Source organism: Lissotriton helveticus, chromosome 6 (genome assembly GCF_964261635.1).
Source record: "Lissotriton helveticus chromosome 6, aLisHel1.1, whole genome shotgun sequence".
Taxonomy (NCBI): domain Eukaryota; kingdom Metazoa; phylum Chordata; class Amphibia; order Caudata; family Salamandridae; genus Lissotriton; species Lissotriton helveticus.
The window spans coordinates 1,804,680,918-1,804,698,206 of record NC_136067.1 but is presented as its reverse complement, the minus strand read 5'-3'; the positions used below and the strand labels follow the sequence as shown (position 1 = coordinate 1,804,698,206).

Genomic DNA, 17,289 nt, shown 5'->3' with positions numbered 1-17,289 from the left:
TATGCCACTCCCCTGTATACCACTGCACTGTATGCTATTCCACTGTATACCACTCAACTCTACTTTACCCAACTCTACACTACTCGATTCTATACCACTCCACTGTATGCTATTCCACTGTATGCCACTACACTATACATTACAAAAGGGGTGGGCAGAATGTGTGGAGTTTGATTCCACTGATCATACGGAATTACATAAACATTCCACCAGACTCTGCATAATTCTGCAACAAGAAGGAGTGGGCATTTGGAGCTATTTTCCTTGCACAAAATGCAGCCACGTATCCCTAAATGGATGTGAAGATGCATTTTGCCTAAGAAAAAAGCACGTCCAATGCCACTAGGCGCACTTACATACTTATGTAAGGGCGTCAAGTGGTATGAAGTGGTTTCTAAAGTTCAGGAACCACAGCATAATTTTTAATTCCACCCGCGAAGCTGCAGAATTTTACTTTATCTGTAATTCTGCTTTACCAGAGTAATGCAGAATTACCAAAATTCATCTGATTCTACCAGGGGAATTAAACATTTACTCTATGCCACTCTACTCCACTCTACTCTGTGCTATTCCGCTATATTTAACTCCACTCTACTTCCACTCCACTCTACGCTATTCCACTCTATGCCTCTCCCCTCTACACCACTCCACTGTAAGCTAATACACTGTATGCCACTCCACTGTATGCTAGTGCACTGTATGCTACTCCATTCTACACTATTCTAGTGTAAACCAGCTCCACTCCACCCCACTCCACTGTATTCAGCTCAACATTACTATGGTCCACTCAACATCAGGCTACATCCCTCCACTCTACCACACTATACCCAACTATATAGCTCTACACTGTATAACAATGTGCTGGTGTCAATGCCAATATTCTGTACTCTACTTTACTCTATACCATTGTACAACACTCTGCTCCATTCTACAACACTCTATGCAACTCCCTCTAAGCCACCGACCCCACTTTACTATACTCTAATCTATGAGACATTACTCCACTGTGCTCCACTGCACTCCACTGTACTCCATTACTGCACTCTGTGCTATTCCACTGTACGCTACTCTATGCCACTATACATGAACTACTTATACCCTTTTATGCAGAGAACTCTGGGTAGTTCCCAAGTTTTATTGGAGAACAGCTCCTGTATAAAGCCACCCAAGATACCAACAACACTCAGAATTTTCTCATCTCATATGTTTGCTTTTCTAGCAAAGTTGATGACTCTTCCAAATGACTTCCAACTGGCCATATGAGCAGAGCTAGCACCCACCTCCCCTTTCTCAGGCCCCATCACCCAGTTCATGGATGCCCTCCATGAGATTGTAATGTTGTAATACAGTTCAAAATCTGCTAACTTTTCTGTCTTGGGAGATCTTAATTTGCACATTATTAAACACTTTATTTCTGATTTAGAAGCCATTCAGCTCGTGTTGCGGCTCGACTCTCCCACCCAAAATCAAGGTCACATATTACACCCTATCTTTTTCGATTCACCAGACATAATAGTAGGAGTCCCGACCAAGGTTATTTGATCAGGCCATAAGTTAATACCTTTTTGTCTGAACTAACCCAATAAACTAGCCGCCAAACTGCACAAGGCCAAAACTGGATGCCACAACACCAACGACACTCAGAATGTTCTCATCTAATATGTCTGTTTTTCTAGCAAAGTTGATGATTCTTCCAACTGACTTCCAACTGGCTACATGATGGCAGTAGAGATGGATAAGGAGAAAAGAGAAGAGCGGACTTAGCCATTATTTATCAGGAAGAATTAAATATAACATTTTAACCTATAAATCTCAGAGGATTCAAGTTTTTATTTATTTCGATAGAACTAGCACCCACCTCCCCTTTCTCAGGTCTCCTTATATATATATCGCCTTCCTGGCCCCATCACCCAGTTCATGGATGCCCTCCCTGAGATTGTTCAAGAATATAGTTCAGAATCTGCTAACTTTTCTGACTCAGGAGATCTTAATTTGCACTTAGATAACAAGAAAAGTGACATTATTAAACATTTTATTTCAGATTTAGAATCCATTCAGCTGGAGTTGTGGCTCGACTCTCCTACCCAAAATCAAGATCACATATTACACCCTATTTTTTCCAATTCACCAGACATAATAGTAGAAGTCCCGACCAAGGTTATTTGATCAGACCATAAGTTAATACCTTTTTGTCTGAATAAACCCAATAAACCAGCCGCCAAACTGCACAAGGCCAAAACTGGATGCACGTGGTCCAAGCATAATCCAGCAGATTGGGAAATTATAGTTGTAGACACTAACCTGAGACTAGAAGGGGATCTAGAAAATAAGTACAGTTCCTTTGAAAGATAGCTACAGAACACTCTAAGGGGCTCATTAGGATGGCGGACGGAAGAGCCACCGCGGCCCTGGAGTAGGCGGAAAAAGCCTTTTCCGTGTCCGCCTGCCGCGGACACTCCGTCCGCCATATCAGGATAGGAAAACGTGTCAAATTTCCGTCCGCGACGGAAAAGCACGCACCGCCGTCGAACTACACACGACCACGCGGCGGACGGAACACATCCGGAGGCTCCGCCGTACGTACTGACGTCTAAGACCGTCCCCCAAATCAAGATGGCGGAAAATACACATAAAACCGCAGCAGAAATACAACCTGTCTGAACACGGCGGATTCCCCACAGCGAAGAAAAGAGACATAGCAGAGAGACCCACCACAAGCTGCTCGCCACCATGGACCCAGCGCTACACGCTTTCCCGATGCTCTTCGCGATCCACCACGTCCTAGTCTTGGCCCACCATCGACGCCGACGCAGGTAAGGCACAGACCATTGGCTGCATGGAGGGGAATACCTGCAAGGGTTGTGACGTAGGGAGGGGGAGTGTCATGTTACCCAAACCACTGATGAGAAGCAAATAGAAATACACATTTGTAGTACGCAAGCATGAATGACAACGACAAACCACGAGACTTGATAGACTACCTTTATTGCACATAATAGGGGTATAATCACAGTGTATGCGTGAGCATGGGCAAAGTGGGCACCAGAGCAGCTACATCAGAGGCAGCACATCAGAGGGCAGAATGCAGTATCAGAACATCAACAGGGCATTGTGGAGTATAGAGCAGCTACATCAGAGGCAGCAAATCAGAGGGCAGAATGCAGTATCAGAACATCAACAGGGCATTGTGGAGTACAGAGCAGCTACATCAGAGGCAGCATGTGAGAGGGCAGAATGCAGTATCAGAACAGCAACAGGGCATTGTGGAGTACAGAGCAGCTACATCAGAGGCAGCACATCAGAGGGCAGAATGCAGTATCAGAACATCAACAAGGCATTGTGGAGTACAGAGCAGCTACATCAGAGGCAGCACATCAGAGGGCAGAATGCAGTATCAGAACATCAACAGGGCATTGTGGAGTACAGAGCAGCTACATCAGAGGCAGCATGTGAGAGGGCAGAATGCAGTATCAGAACAGCAACAGGGCATTGTGGAGTACAGAGCAGCTACATCAGAGGCAGCACATCAGAGGGCAGAATGCAGTATCAGAACATCAACAGGGCATTGTGGAGTACAGAGCAGCTACATCAGAGGCAGCATGTGAGAGGGCAGAATGCAGTATCAGAACAGCAACAGGGCATTGTGGAGTACAGAGCAGCTACATCAGAGGCAGCACATCAGAGGGCAGAATGCAGGATCAGAACATCAACAGGGCATTGTGGAGTACAGAGCAGCTACATCAGAGGCAGCATGTGAGAGGGCAGAATGCAGTATCAGAACATCAACAGGGCATTGTGGAATATAGAGCAGCTACATCAGAGGCAGCACATCAGAGGGCAGAATGCAGTATCAGAACATCAACAGGGCATTGTGGAGTACAGAGCAGCTACATCAGAGGCAGCATGTGAGAGGGCAGAATGCAGTATCAGAACATCAACAGGGCATTGTGGAGTATAGAGCAGCTACATCAGAGGCACCACATCAGAGGGCAGAATGCAGTATCAGAACATCAACAGGGCATTGTGGAGTACAGAGCAGCTACATCAGAGGCAGCATGTGAGAGGGCAGAATGCAGTATCAGAACAGCAACAGGGCATTGTGGAGTACAGAGCAGCTACATCAGAGGCAGCACATCAGAGGGCAGAATGCAGTATCAGAACATCAACAGGGCATTGTGGAGTACAGAGCAGGTACATCAGAGGCAGCATGTGAGAGGGCAGAATGCAGTATCAGAACAGCAACAGGGCATTGTGGAGTACAGAGCAGCTACATCAGAGGCAGCACATCAGAGGGCAGAATGCAGTATCAGAACATCAACAGGGCATTGTGGAGTACAGAGCAGGTACATCAGAGGCAGCATGTGAGAGGGCAGAATGCAGTATCAGAACATCAACAGGGCATTGTGGAGTATAGAGCAGCTACATCAGAGGCAGCACATCAGAGGGCAGAATGCAGTATCAGAACATCAACAGGGCATTGTGGAGTATAGAGCAGCTGCATCAGAGGCAGCACATCAGAGGGCAGAATGCAGTATCAGAACATCAACAGGGCATTGTGGAGTACAGAGCAGCTACATCAGAGGCAGCATGTGAGAGGGCAGAATGCAGTATCAGAACAGCAACAGGGCATTGTGGAGTACAGAGCAGGTCCATCAGAGGCAGCACGTGAGAGGGGCCAAGTGCATCAACAGTCCATAGCACCGAACAGGTCCATCAGAGGCAGCACGTGAGAGGGGCCAAGTGCATCAACAGTCCATAGCACTGAACAGGTCCATCAGAGGCAGCACGTGAGAGGGGCCAAGTGCATCAACAGTCCATAGCACTGAACAGGTCCATCAGAGGCAGCACGTGAGAGGGGCCAAGTGCATCAACAGTCCATAGCACTGAACAGGTCCATCAGAGGCAGCACGTGAGAGGGGCCAAGTGCATCAACAGTCCATGGCACTGAACAGGTCCATCAGAGTCAGCATGTGAGAGGGCAGAATGCAGTACCAGAACATCAACAGGGCATTGTGGAGTACAGAGCAGCTACATCAGAGGCAGCACAAGTACGTGTCCCAACCAACCCGTCCCAGGGACCACAAGAGTGCAACGCAGTTCTCAATGGACACACCATGTGAAATAACATTTGAGTGAAGTGATCAGCACCTCACATCGCAGAATCAGGGGGACTGCGTGAACTACCTGCCTCGGACACACTGCCAGCACCAGCAACAGGAGTGTGAGACACAGCCACAGCCCGAGTGACACACACATGGGCCACGGACCCAGACACACTGCCAGCACCAGCAACAGGAGTGTGAGACACAGCCACAGCCCGAGTGACAGACACATGGGCCACGGACCCAGACACACTGCCAGCACCAGCAACAGGAGTGTGAGCCACAGCCCGAGTTACAGACACATGTGCCACGGACCCAGACACACTGCCAGCACCAGCAACAGGAGTGTGAGACACAGCCACAGCCCGAGTGACAGACACATGGGCCACACACCCAGACACACTGCCAGCACCAGCAACAGGAATGTGAGACACAGCCACAGATGTAGTCACTAACACGTGACCCACTGACCCAGACAGACTGCCAGAACCAGAAACAGGAGTGTGCAACACAGCCACAGATCTACTCACTGACACGTGAGCCATAGACCCAGATACACTGCCAGGACCTGCAACAGGAGAGGGCACAACAGAGACTGTGCCACTACATGATGCATGACAGCCAACAACAGACACAGTGCCACTATCTGATACATGAGAGTCAACTGCACCTGCGCCACTGGGACCACTGAAATGATGAGCCACAGGGCTGTATGGGCCAGGAGGCAGGGTGGCCCTGGGAGCTGGGGATAGCTGACCTTGAGCGACATCGGGGTGGGCAGGTGTCAATGGTGTGTGTCTGCGTTTCTTAGGGATGTGTGAGTGCACCCTGGACAGGACAGGACTACCAAGTGGTGGGGACTCTAAAGAATTATCACCCACCATAGGTGGAGCATCTGCAGCCGGGTATCGGGTTTCTGGGGACGTGCTGGAGCCTGCTTGTCGTTTGCTGTGTGCCTGCCGCCTGGACTCAGATTCATGTGTAATGGGGGATGCAACAACAGGGGACTCCCTCCTCTGCTTCTGACTGGGCTGGATGGGAGTGGGGGTATGGGGGGACTCCGCCGCGGAGACATCTGTTTGGCGTTCAGTTGAAAACATCAGCCTCAGTGCAGCCAGGGGTGAAGTATGCCTGTCCTTGATTGCGCCATTGTCCATGCTAGAAGCCTTGTCCGTAGTATGTGCCTTATCCTTAGGTGGAGTGTTGTCTCTGGATTTTGCCTGTGCCCTGGTCGCCGCCCTGTTCCTGCCAGCAGACTTGTCATCTGTGGTGTACCTGTCTCCAGTAGACACCTGCTCTCTGTGTGTGTCCCTGGCCTTGGGAGATGGACCATGCTCTGTTGTGTGCCTGTCCTTGGGAGTCTCCCTGGTCATAGGAGGTGCCTTTGTCTTTAGACTGTCCTTGTCTTTGGGAGGGTCCCTTTCCTCTGTTGTGGGCCTGCCCTTGGGAGTCTCCCTGCTCTTAGGAGGTGCCTTTGTCTTTTGACTGTCCTTGTCCTTGGGAGGGTCCCTTTCCTCTGTTGTGGGCCTGCCCTTGGGAGTCTCCCTGCTCTTAGGAGGTGCCTTTGTCTTTTGACTGTCCTTGTCCTTGGGAGGGTCCCTTCCCTCTGTTGTGGGCCTGCCCTTGGGAGTCTCTGTGCTCTTAGGAGGTGCCTTTGTATTTTGACTGTCCTTGTCCTTGGGAGGGTCCCTTTCCTCTGTTGTGGGCCTGCCCTTGGGAGTCTCCCTGCTCTTAGGAGGTGCCTTTGTCTTTTGACTGTCCTTGTCCTTGGGAGGGTCCCTTTCCTCTGTTGTGGGCCTGCCCTTGGGAGTCTCCCTGCTCTTAGGAGGTGCCTTTGTATTTTGACTGTCCTTGTCCTTGGGAGGGTCCCTTTCCTCTGTTGTGGGCCTGCCCTTGGGAGTCTCCCTGCTCTTAGGAGGGTCCTTTGTCTTTTGAGTGGCCTTGTCCAAGGGACTGTCCATGGACTTGTGAGTATCCCTTGCCTTGGGAGTACCTTTTGTGTTGAATGCCTGTGTAGCTCCTGAAGGCATGTCCCCCAACAACACTTGTGGATCGTGTGTGTGTACTCCAGTATATCTGACGTTGTCTTCGTGAACAGATTTAGCTGATCTAGGGGATGGGGTCTGTGCCCTGCGTGCCCTGACGTGCTGTCTGACGCTGCTTCTAGTGCAATAACCTGTATTTGAGTCCTGCTCAGAATAATCACTACCCCCTGAGACATCCGGTGGTGTAGATGGGGAAACAGAAGTAGCACCCTGTCCATGCGACTGTACTATTGCAGACGACACACTGCTTGCCAATGACTGCACTGTCCTGTGTAGACCAGCAAGATCGCCATGCATCCCTTCCATGAATGCCACCACCTGCCCCAACTTCCTATCATGGTCTTGGAAAGCATTTGTCATATTGGTCTGCCCCACACACAGCTGTCGCAGCAGATCAACGGCCTCAGCACACAGTGCATTTTGGCTCAGGGGCAGCGGTGCCTGCACCGAACGCCACTCTGCTCCCCCTACTCCTGCGGCCACAAACAGTACATGGTGCAGTTGGCGGAAGTGTGGGCCCTGTGTGCTGTCTTCCGACAGAAGGTGATGATTGCCCACTCCCAGTCTGTGACAACAGTGTAGGCTCACCAAGAGTTTCCGAAGATGAGGACGATGGTGTCTCCACATGCGAGTCCTCAGGGACGGTCCTGTCCCCCTCTCCGGCGCTGCCCTCCTCTGTGTCAGTCTGCGTGTGTGCGAAGTCTGACCCGGACTCATTTCCTCGACTAATCTCCTCCATCTGTGGCTGAGTGTCCTCTGTCATAGCTGAAATGCACATAAAAGAGGTGTAAGTCATGGGCACACTCACGTACAGAAGGACAAGGATTGCCAAATTCCATAGCTGACAAAGTTATTGTAGCCCCCATCCTGCACACGGCCCACCTCTACCAGTCATCCTCACATTACATAAACGTTGGTGGCCGTGACACATGTACAGCATGCGGACAGGGCAGGAGCACGTACATCTGCACACATTTCCTGCCATGGGGCCATGGACCACTAGGGGATGTGCTTCAACACTCAACTACTAAGCAATTGGCGTGTCAACATGGCGGACCTGGATGTCAAATGACACCCACCCAATGGGACCAACATGGCATCACAGAGATACATACGCAACACGGAACTCAATACTGTGTCTGTGCACCAATACATGCATTGCACTCACAAGTTTCCTACACAGACAGTATGCTCACCGCTAGTTTGCTGTTGATCGACACTCAGACGTTCGGACAGTTCAGGATGCGTCACTGCAATGATACGGTGCATGAGAGGGGTCATCGAGCGTCGGGCCAGACGGGGCGTCCTTGGAATCATCCCCAGTGTCACTTCCGCTACATTCTTGCTCAGCCTGGAAATGTCGTCCAAGCGTTTGTGGCAGTGTGTATGTCGTCTGTTGCTCACCCCCAATGCCCGTACTTCCCGTGCAATGCTCCTCCACACGTCCTTGCGAAGGTGCAGCTTGACCTACCATGATGGGAGACAAAAGGGTGTAAGTCAGTGGACAGTTGGCCTGTCACACACATAGGGGCAACACGTATCTGTCAGCAGCCATGCACAATCCGGAACATATGTCGAGCCCACACTACACAGCTAAGATTGCAGTAGGCAGGATTATTTGGCCCCCTCATGCACACCATCATGTCCCACACTGCACTTACCACCCGTCCGGGTGCGCCGTAGAGGCGTCCATAGTTGCGGAGCACACCGTCCACGAGGACATCAAGCTCCGCGGCGGTGAAGGGACGAGACCGGATCTCTTTGCCTCTCGACATGGCAAGATCACGGAGTATGGCACAAGAGCAGCAGTCAGTGGTCAGCTCAGCAGCAGCAGCAGGTCGAGGTGATGGTCACAGGCAGCAGTCGGTGGTCAGCTCAGCAGCAGCAGCAGGTCGAGGTGATGGTCACAGGCAGCAGTCGGGGGTCAGCTCAGCAGCAGCAGCAGGTCGAGGTGATGGTCACAGGCAGCAGTCGGTGGTCAGCTCAGCAGCAACAGCAGGTCGAGGTGATGGTCACAGGCAGCAGTCGGTGGTCAGCTCAGCAGCAGCAGCAGGTCGAGGTGATGGTCACAGGCAGCAGTCGGTGGTCAGCTCAGCAGCAGCAGCAGGTCGAGGTGAACAGGCAGCACTGGTCCCCAGGGTAGGATGTGTGATTTTGGCCAACACACATAAATAGGGCCCTCAGCACGTGTCAGTGGCATACGTCGCCAGCAATTGGTCAGCCCTGGAAGCGTGTTCGTGAAATGGGCCAATGACTGGCCCTGTTGTTGCGGTGCACTGCTTCCGCTACTTGCGATTGGGCATATGCGGCCAGCGTCCCTCTTCCCATTGGCTGCATGTGCACGGACCGTCACGGGCACACATCGGCAACCGCACGTGCAAGCTTCAGGCACGGATGCTTCAGTTGCAACAATGTTCTATCACTGGCGCCACCATGGCGGTGCACGTACTCAGCGGGGGAGGTGCAGGCCTATACACCCTTTAGATGTACTCAATGGACATGCCAGTTCATGTCCCCTCTTACAGTCACATTGCATCATCCACCATACACCGGCCGGAGCGGCCGGGCCAAGGACGGCCGTGCCGGCCATGTACACAACCGCCGTGCCGGCCATGTACACAACCGCCGTGCCAGGCCGGGCCTAGGACGGCGGTTGTGTACATGGCCTGGCACGGCGGTTGTGTATATGGCCGGCACGGCGGTTGTGTACATGGCCGGCATGGCGGTTGTGTACATGGCCGGCACGGCTGTCCTTGGCCCGGCCGCTCCGGCCGGTGTACTGTGGATGATGCAATGTGACTGTAAGAGGGGACATGAACTGGCATGTCCATTGAGTACATCTAAAGGGTGTATAGGCCTGCACCCCCCCCCCGCTGAGTACGTGCACCGCCATGGTGGCGCCAGTGATAGAACATTGTTGCAACTGAAGCATCCGTGCCTGAAGCTTGCACGTGCGGTTGCCGATGTGTGCCCGTGAAGGTCCATGCACATGCAGCCAATGGGAAGAGGGACGCTGGCCGCGTATGGCCTTTGGGAAGTAGCGGAAGTTGTGCACCGCCATGGCGGCGCCAATTATGTTATCTTGTCAGACGCTGCACCGTGATGTGTTGTGTGCAGTTGCGTCATGAGGGTTGTGAGCGTGATAGGGAAAGGTCATATGTCATACACTATTGCATGTGTGTCCATACTATGCCCATCGGTGGGCACACAATGGGCAACAGATGTGCATTTGGACGTGTTGACGTCGGGTGTGACCCTACAGACGTTATTACATCTTCCCAACTACACATTACATCACGGCTGTATGGCCGAATTATGCATCTGTTGTCAGTGTGTGGTTCTGGCGAGGTGACTACAGTGGTGGTGGTACACATGCATTCAGTGTATGTGTTTTGGACGTTGTGTCACCATGCATGTAATTACCGTATGCACAACATTATTGGTGTTGGCATTGGTGCATGATGACATGGTGTGTGTGTATCATTATCGTTTGTGTGCATGCACTTGCATGGGTGTCTGTGATGTGGCTACTAAACATTAGGGTAAAGACACACGTATTGTCAGTAAGGTTCACATGTGACTACGTTGCGTTGACACACTTCCTGTTGCAAGTGGCTGCACTTTGTTAAAGGGGCACTCCGTATTGTATAGACTATCAGAGATGTCACACATATGACCATTCTCCCTAGAAAATTTGTTGTTGCTAATGTTGGCTCACATGTGATGGAGTTGCACACGTATGCGTCGTTTGTAAGTTGACCCAAGTTACATTTCTCTCCCACACAGGAGGGCTCCAAATGTGCATCGGCCATACACTGTGCTGGAGGATATGGTTGACGAGGAGGTGATTAGGAAATTCCGGCTGGATCGACGTCGGTTGATGGAGCTTGTTGCACAATTGTCTCCTCATCTGCAGCCACGTAGGACGTATCCTGGTTCGATTACACCCACTGCAAAGGTTATGGCGGCACTACATTTCTTTGCTACTGGCACCTTTCAGTACACAGTTGGATATGCCGGGGGGATGTCACAGTCCATGTTCAGCACGGTACGTCGTGATGTTTTAACAGCTATGATGCTGTACAAGAATGACAACATACATTTCCCACGGCCGGAAGAGTTGGCAGCAGTCAAAGCAGACTTCTATGCACTGGGCCACATACCACACGTTGTGGGTTCAATTGATGGCACACATATCGCTATCATTCCACCACGGGCACGTGAGCAGGTTTTTAGGAATCGCAAACACTTCCATTCGCTGAACGTGCAGGTGGTGTGCCTGGCAAACAATATCATCTCCCATGTGTGTGCAAGATTTCCTGGCTCCGCACATGACGCCCACATCATGCGGAGCAGCATTGTCCCCCAACTGATGGCAAATCTGCGACCCGGTCAAGCGTGGCTTGTTGGTGAGTGTGCAGTGGGGACTCTTGTGATCTCTGTGTGGCATGGGGTACCCACCATATCTTGTTGTGATGTTTGTGTCAGTCATCCCCCTACATAGGCGACTCGGCGTACCCAAACCGGCCCTGGCTCCTCAGTCCCATACGTAATCCTACTACAGCGGGTGAAATGCGCTACAATGATGCACATGGAAGGACACGGAGAGTGACTGAACGTACCTTTGGACTGCTAAAGTCTAGGTTTCGGTGCCTGGATAAGACCGGAGGGGCCCTGCCTTACTCACCAGGAAAAGTATGCAGGATCGTGATTGCCTGCTGCATGCTCCACAACCTGGCAGTGCGCAATGACATTGAACTGCTCTTGGACCCTGAAGACGAAGAAGTTCCTCGGCCTCCCATCCCACCCATGTCGACTGATGAGGATAGTGGTGAGGAGGAAGGTGTGGACCAGAGGCGCCAGCTCATTAATCGCTACTTCCCTTGAATGTGAGTAACTACCTCTTGTGCCAGTTGACAATGCCTTATGTATGTTTGCTGGTGTTGTGTGGATGTGGGGTGCATCAGCTGTGTGTTCTTGTTTGTGATGGTTGCATATGTGTATCTTCATTTCTTTGGACATACAAGTCTCCATGATGTGTGTCCTCTCATCCCATGCTTTAGTGATGAGTGTAGTTTGTGTAATGTTGCTGTGCAGTGTGCTGTGATGTGTGTGAATCTGTTTCCTGACGTGTGTTTGCTGTCTCTGATTTTCCCTAGGTCACTACCGCAGCGCCATGATCATGTACGACTAGGATTCCTGAACCTGTTTACGTCTGTTTCTGAAGGCAATCATGTGAATAAACATAGAGGCAAAACATCATTGAGTGTGTAAGTGAAATTTATTTACAGGTTGTGCTTTTGTGCTGGTGAATATTTACAAGTAAGTGGGGGGGAGGGAGTTGCAGTTGAAGGTAATGGCAGATGAAATGTCCGTGCTGACACCACATTGGGGGGTGTCAGGCTAGTCCAGCAGACCAGTGGCAATGATTGTCTATGTGGGACAGGATACTTTGCAGGGTGAATGTCTGGCACAGGCAGTGACAAAGTCATTGGCGGCCCCTCTTGGAGCGTGTGGATGGCGCTCCAACACTGCTCTCACCCACTTCCAGCCTCGGGCGGCCCCTCCGTCTCTGAGGTGGAACAGAGTCAGCTGGGGGTGCAGGTTGTTCCTGGGCCACATCCGTCGCCAGGGGCACAGGTGGTGGTGGCGGCGGTGGAGGCGGAGGTGACGGTGGCGGTGGAGGTGGAGGTGACGGTGGCGGTAGCGCTACGACAATTGGTGGAGGGGGGGGTTGTTCCGGGCAATCCATTCCCTCCACATTGTTGTCTGCTGGCACATGATGTGCACTATCTGGCCAAGGTACCCCGAGATTTCGCGCAACATGTTGGTGTTGTCCACTGAGTCCTGGTGTGCACGATCTGCATGTTCCTGGGAACGGTCGTATGACGCCTGGCACCTGGCAAGGGCTTGTAGGGACTCTGCCACAGGATGGGGTAGCTGTCCTTCCTCTGTACGGCGGAGTGTGGGTCGCCTGATTGCCTGATGTCCCGTCGCCTCTCTCCTTTGTGGCCCACTCACCCTGCTTGGGTGTGAGGCCGATGGACCTGCGTCGTGCGCTGGGTTAGGCTGGGTGGCACAGGCAGGAGTCGTGGTACTGGTGGTACTGGTGGTACTGGTGGTACTGGTGGTGGTGGTGGGGACTCTGCAGATCACAGAGGCAGGTGTCGCTGGAGTCACACATGCGACGGTTGTCGGGCCCGGGAGTCCCTGTGAGCCAGATGGCCCTGGCTGTGTGCTTGGTCCCGCTCCATCCTCCGCACCGGAGCTGCCTGTGTCATCGTCACCAGAGAGTCCGGTATGTGTGGGAGGCGAGGCTTGCGGCCGGGTACTGGTTTCCCCAGTCAGTTCACGATCACCTGAGGGACAAGATAGAGCTGGTCAGTAATGTGGACATTACAAGTTCATATGGATTTGTAGACATTTCTGTTTCCTGTCGCACACACCCCACACACCCCACCCTCCACCACCACCACCCTCCCCGTGAACATGGGGGCCTGTTGGGAGTTGTAGTTTGGACCTCTCCCACACCCCACCCTCCACCACCACCACCCTCCCCGTGAACATGGGGGCCTGTTGGGAGTTGTAGTTTGGACCTCTCACACACCCCACCCTCCACCACCACCACCCTCCCCGTGAACATGGGGGCCTGTTGGGAGTTGTAGTTTGGACCTCTCACACACCCCACCCTCCACCACCACCACCCTCCCCATGAACATGGGGGCCTGTTGGGAGTTTTAGTTTGGACCTCTCACACACCCCACCCTCCACCACCACCACCCTCCCCGTGAACATGGGGGCCTGTTGGTAGCCATGTACAGATTGCAGCACAGGTAGAAAGAGGAAAAAAGAGGAGAAATAAGCATTTCTCTTCATTATGCCTTCCTGGGGTAAAGGTAGCATTTTGATGCACTCCCAGGTCTACCATGCTCCACCCATGGAACGACTCCCTGGGGCAGAGTAATGCAAGGCAGTGACTTCTGCTGCTCATAGCTTAGATTAGAAGCCACAGTGTGTTGGGAACCGAGCCTGGCCAAAACCTGTGTGCACGCCCTCAAGTAAGTTGTGTGTTGTGTGCGTTAATAGCTATAACTGGTGAATTTCAGTGGTTTTATGTGTTTGAGCTAGAACCATTACTCAGTTTTTAACTATGTTTCCTGTATTGTATGCACACATACACTCATATATATGTACAGAAATACATGCACACACACAGACACATACATACACACACAAGAGTTGACATTTAAATCATGAATATGTTTAAAGCATTACTACTTTCCTGAACCTACCTACAATGTGGTGGCTCCCGACTTTGAACCTATGATGTAATGATACCCAATATAGTGCTATCAATGTAGTGGGTGTATACCTGTGTTCCATCACCATGTATCCCAAGATGAGCGGTAAGTTGCTCTGGTCATGCTGCCTGGGCCCTGGTGCCCATCCTGAGCAGAGAAATTGGCAATGGGCACTACACCGGCCCCAAACTGGACTCCTACCATGAACAGGTAGCCTGTGGACATGAGTCCCGTCATCCATAGTCATGAGCGAGTGCTCCAAAATATTATGGTCTGGTATGGAAGTGTCTGAAGAACACTGATGAGTATGTGACTAGTAATAAATGCAAAGCACTGTCAAGATATAAATGCATAAATTATATAATTATTTACTCGTAATTATTTTTTTATTTACTAGATAGCTGTTTTAATTTCAGGGACAACTGAACATTGAAGAAAAGAATGGCTGCTGCAACGCGACCTGTCGCTGCTTTGTCCAGGTGGTACATCTATGCCCTACACGGGTACCTCTGTGAGATCACATTTACAGCAATTTGGGAACTTGTTGAAAACTTCAGCTGGAAATTTACTGGTTATACCAGTATCTGGTCCTTTTTTATATATGGCACAGCCATCTTTGTGATTGAAAGACTATTCCTTTTCCTTAGGACGAGATGCAACATTTTTGTGAGGTGCCTTGTCTACACAACTTGGATTTATGGTTGGGAGTTCTCCACAGGAGTCCTTCTCAAGCACTTCAATGCCTGTCCGTGGGACTATTCTGGTTTCTATGGCAACTTTATGGGTCTCATAACTTTGGAGTATGCAGTTCTGTGGTTCTTTGGTTCGATGATAGCGGAGCAGGCTGTGATCAAAAATACTCTGCAATTGTTCTTTGCTGAACATATGGAACAAGGAAATGTAACCAAATATGATAGAAAATTCAGTAAAACCTGCTAACTGTACGTTCTTTGTGTGTGGAGTGGTAGTGAACAATAGGAGGCTTATTTGTGAGAGGCTTGTGCCACTGGAGCGTCACTTTTTTTGATGCTCCAGTGGTGCAAGCCTCTAAATCATATCTATGAGGCGACGCAAAGCCATCCTGCGTGGCTTTGCAAGGCCTCATAATTATTGAGACAGACAAAGCAATGCAAGTCGCTGTCTTGCCTTACTCTGCTTCCATGTAACACCCATGGATTTTGACGCTGACCCAGGTTTACTTAAAGATGTAAACCTCCCCAGAGCAGGCGTAACAAGGAGAAATCTTTTAATTTCTCATTGTTTTTTGCTCTGTTCATGTGTGCTGAATTCTGCAGCACATGTAGAAAGAGGAAAGCACCTCTTTGAAATGTTTTTGTGCAAAAGGGTTCTCCTTCCTCCACAGAAACAATCCTGCCTGCCTGCAATGGAGGCACCCTTGCATACTGCAAGGGTGCCTACGTTGGTGCTAGGCAGCAAATTGTGCACTAGCGCAGGAGGAATGGTCAGGAATGCACCACATTTCAAAAATAAGGTGCATTACTGCCCTTTCACATTGGCGAAGGCAGCGTAGCAAGAAGACTTGTGGCACTGCCCTAAACCAATCCCTAATAAATGAGGCCATACTCTTCTGGGTGGATCAGCATTTATAAGAGAAGAATGTTCTAAATCTATTTTTTGTTATTGCCTTGGTTTACAAACATTGCATTAAAGATGTATAACATACAACTGAATAATATTGTTTAATGGAAATATGATGAATATGATCGTAACATTGCACTGCATGGGTTCATCTGAACAGTGAATTAAATTAACGTGTCAATGCGTCAATATAGACTGTAAGTGAATGCTGAAATAATAGTCAAATCATGTGCCAAAAGAAAGAAAAAGGATCACAATAAACTATATTACACTGATGTGATTGCTGGATCAGATGCTCAATTTCACTGGCTTAATTCTGTGAATAATCCAACATCACCTAGGAGCAGTAAAGGGCAAACTCTTGAAGCAAAAGAAAAAAAAGAAAGGTATTTTTAGTAAAGATAATGTTACTTCATGTCACTGTCTCAGCATCTATATAACCTTTTATCTACCTCTCTGCTTGCCTGCCTATCATGATGTCGAATTCTATGGCTTTTTTTCCTGTCACTCTTTTCTTCTCTGTATACCTAGGTGTGGCTTCAGTAATTTACAATTATCCATCCCTCCCTTGGCTCGACAGTCAATCAATATTTTATTTTCGATTTCTATACAGGGTAAACTTTTAAAGCAATTTGTAGTAACTACTTCAGGCTTGTCTCGTTTTGAAGTGATTTTATTCTAGTCAGGAGATACGCAGCAGCAGTCAGGATGGTCAAGAGTATCAGTGCAACTGCCAACATAGAATCCTCCACATTCTAAAAGGAACTAAGAACATGACAACAAACTGAGTTCTAAGTACGGGTGCTTGGACAGGCAGGCACCCACATAGTGAACACTACATTATCTCCTTTCCACAAACGTTTAATAACAATAAACAGACAGTGAACTGCTGAACCAACAGAGAAAGAGAAACAAAACAAAAATAAGGAAAAAAAACAAAAGAAAAGATAGAACAAAAAGAGAACAGGGTGAGGAAAATAAAGATAGAAGAAACAACAAGAAGAAATGTAATTATGGAACATATAAAGACCCCACTGTATCATGGAAAACGTAGAAACAATGTACAGAATGACATCATCGGAATTTCAAAGGAACATTACGAACACGCATGCTCCTGTGAAGATGCAGACAGTTTGCATTATTCCCTTTGGAAACAGAGTCAGAGTTTACATTTAACTTTGCACAAAACTCATTATCATCAGACCCATTGTCAAGCACCTTTTGATCCCTCATTTTAACCAC

At 49.8% G+C, this 17,289-nt stretch overlaps 1 long non-coding RNA gene across 1 annotated transcript in view; it reads left to right on the top strand.

Moving 5' to 3' along the window:
* LOC144761903 (uncharacterized) overlaps positions 1 to 16,340 on the top strand; it is a 134,147-nt gene extending 117,807 nt beyond the window's left edge. Inside the window, exon 3 of the long non-coding RNA XR_013595940.1 lies at positions 14,865 to 16,340. This is a non-coding gene — a long non-coding RNA (uncharacterized LOC144761903). The remainder of the gene's footprint in view (positions 1 to 14,864) is intronic.
* The last annotated feature ends 949 nt before the right edge of the window (positions 16,341 to 17,289 follow it).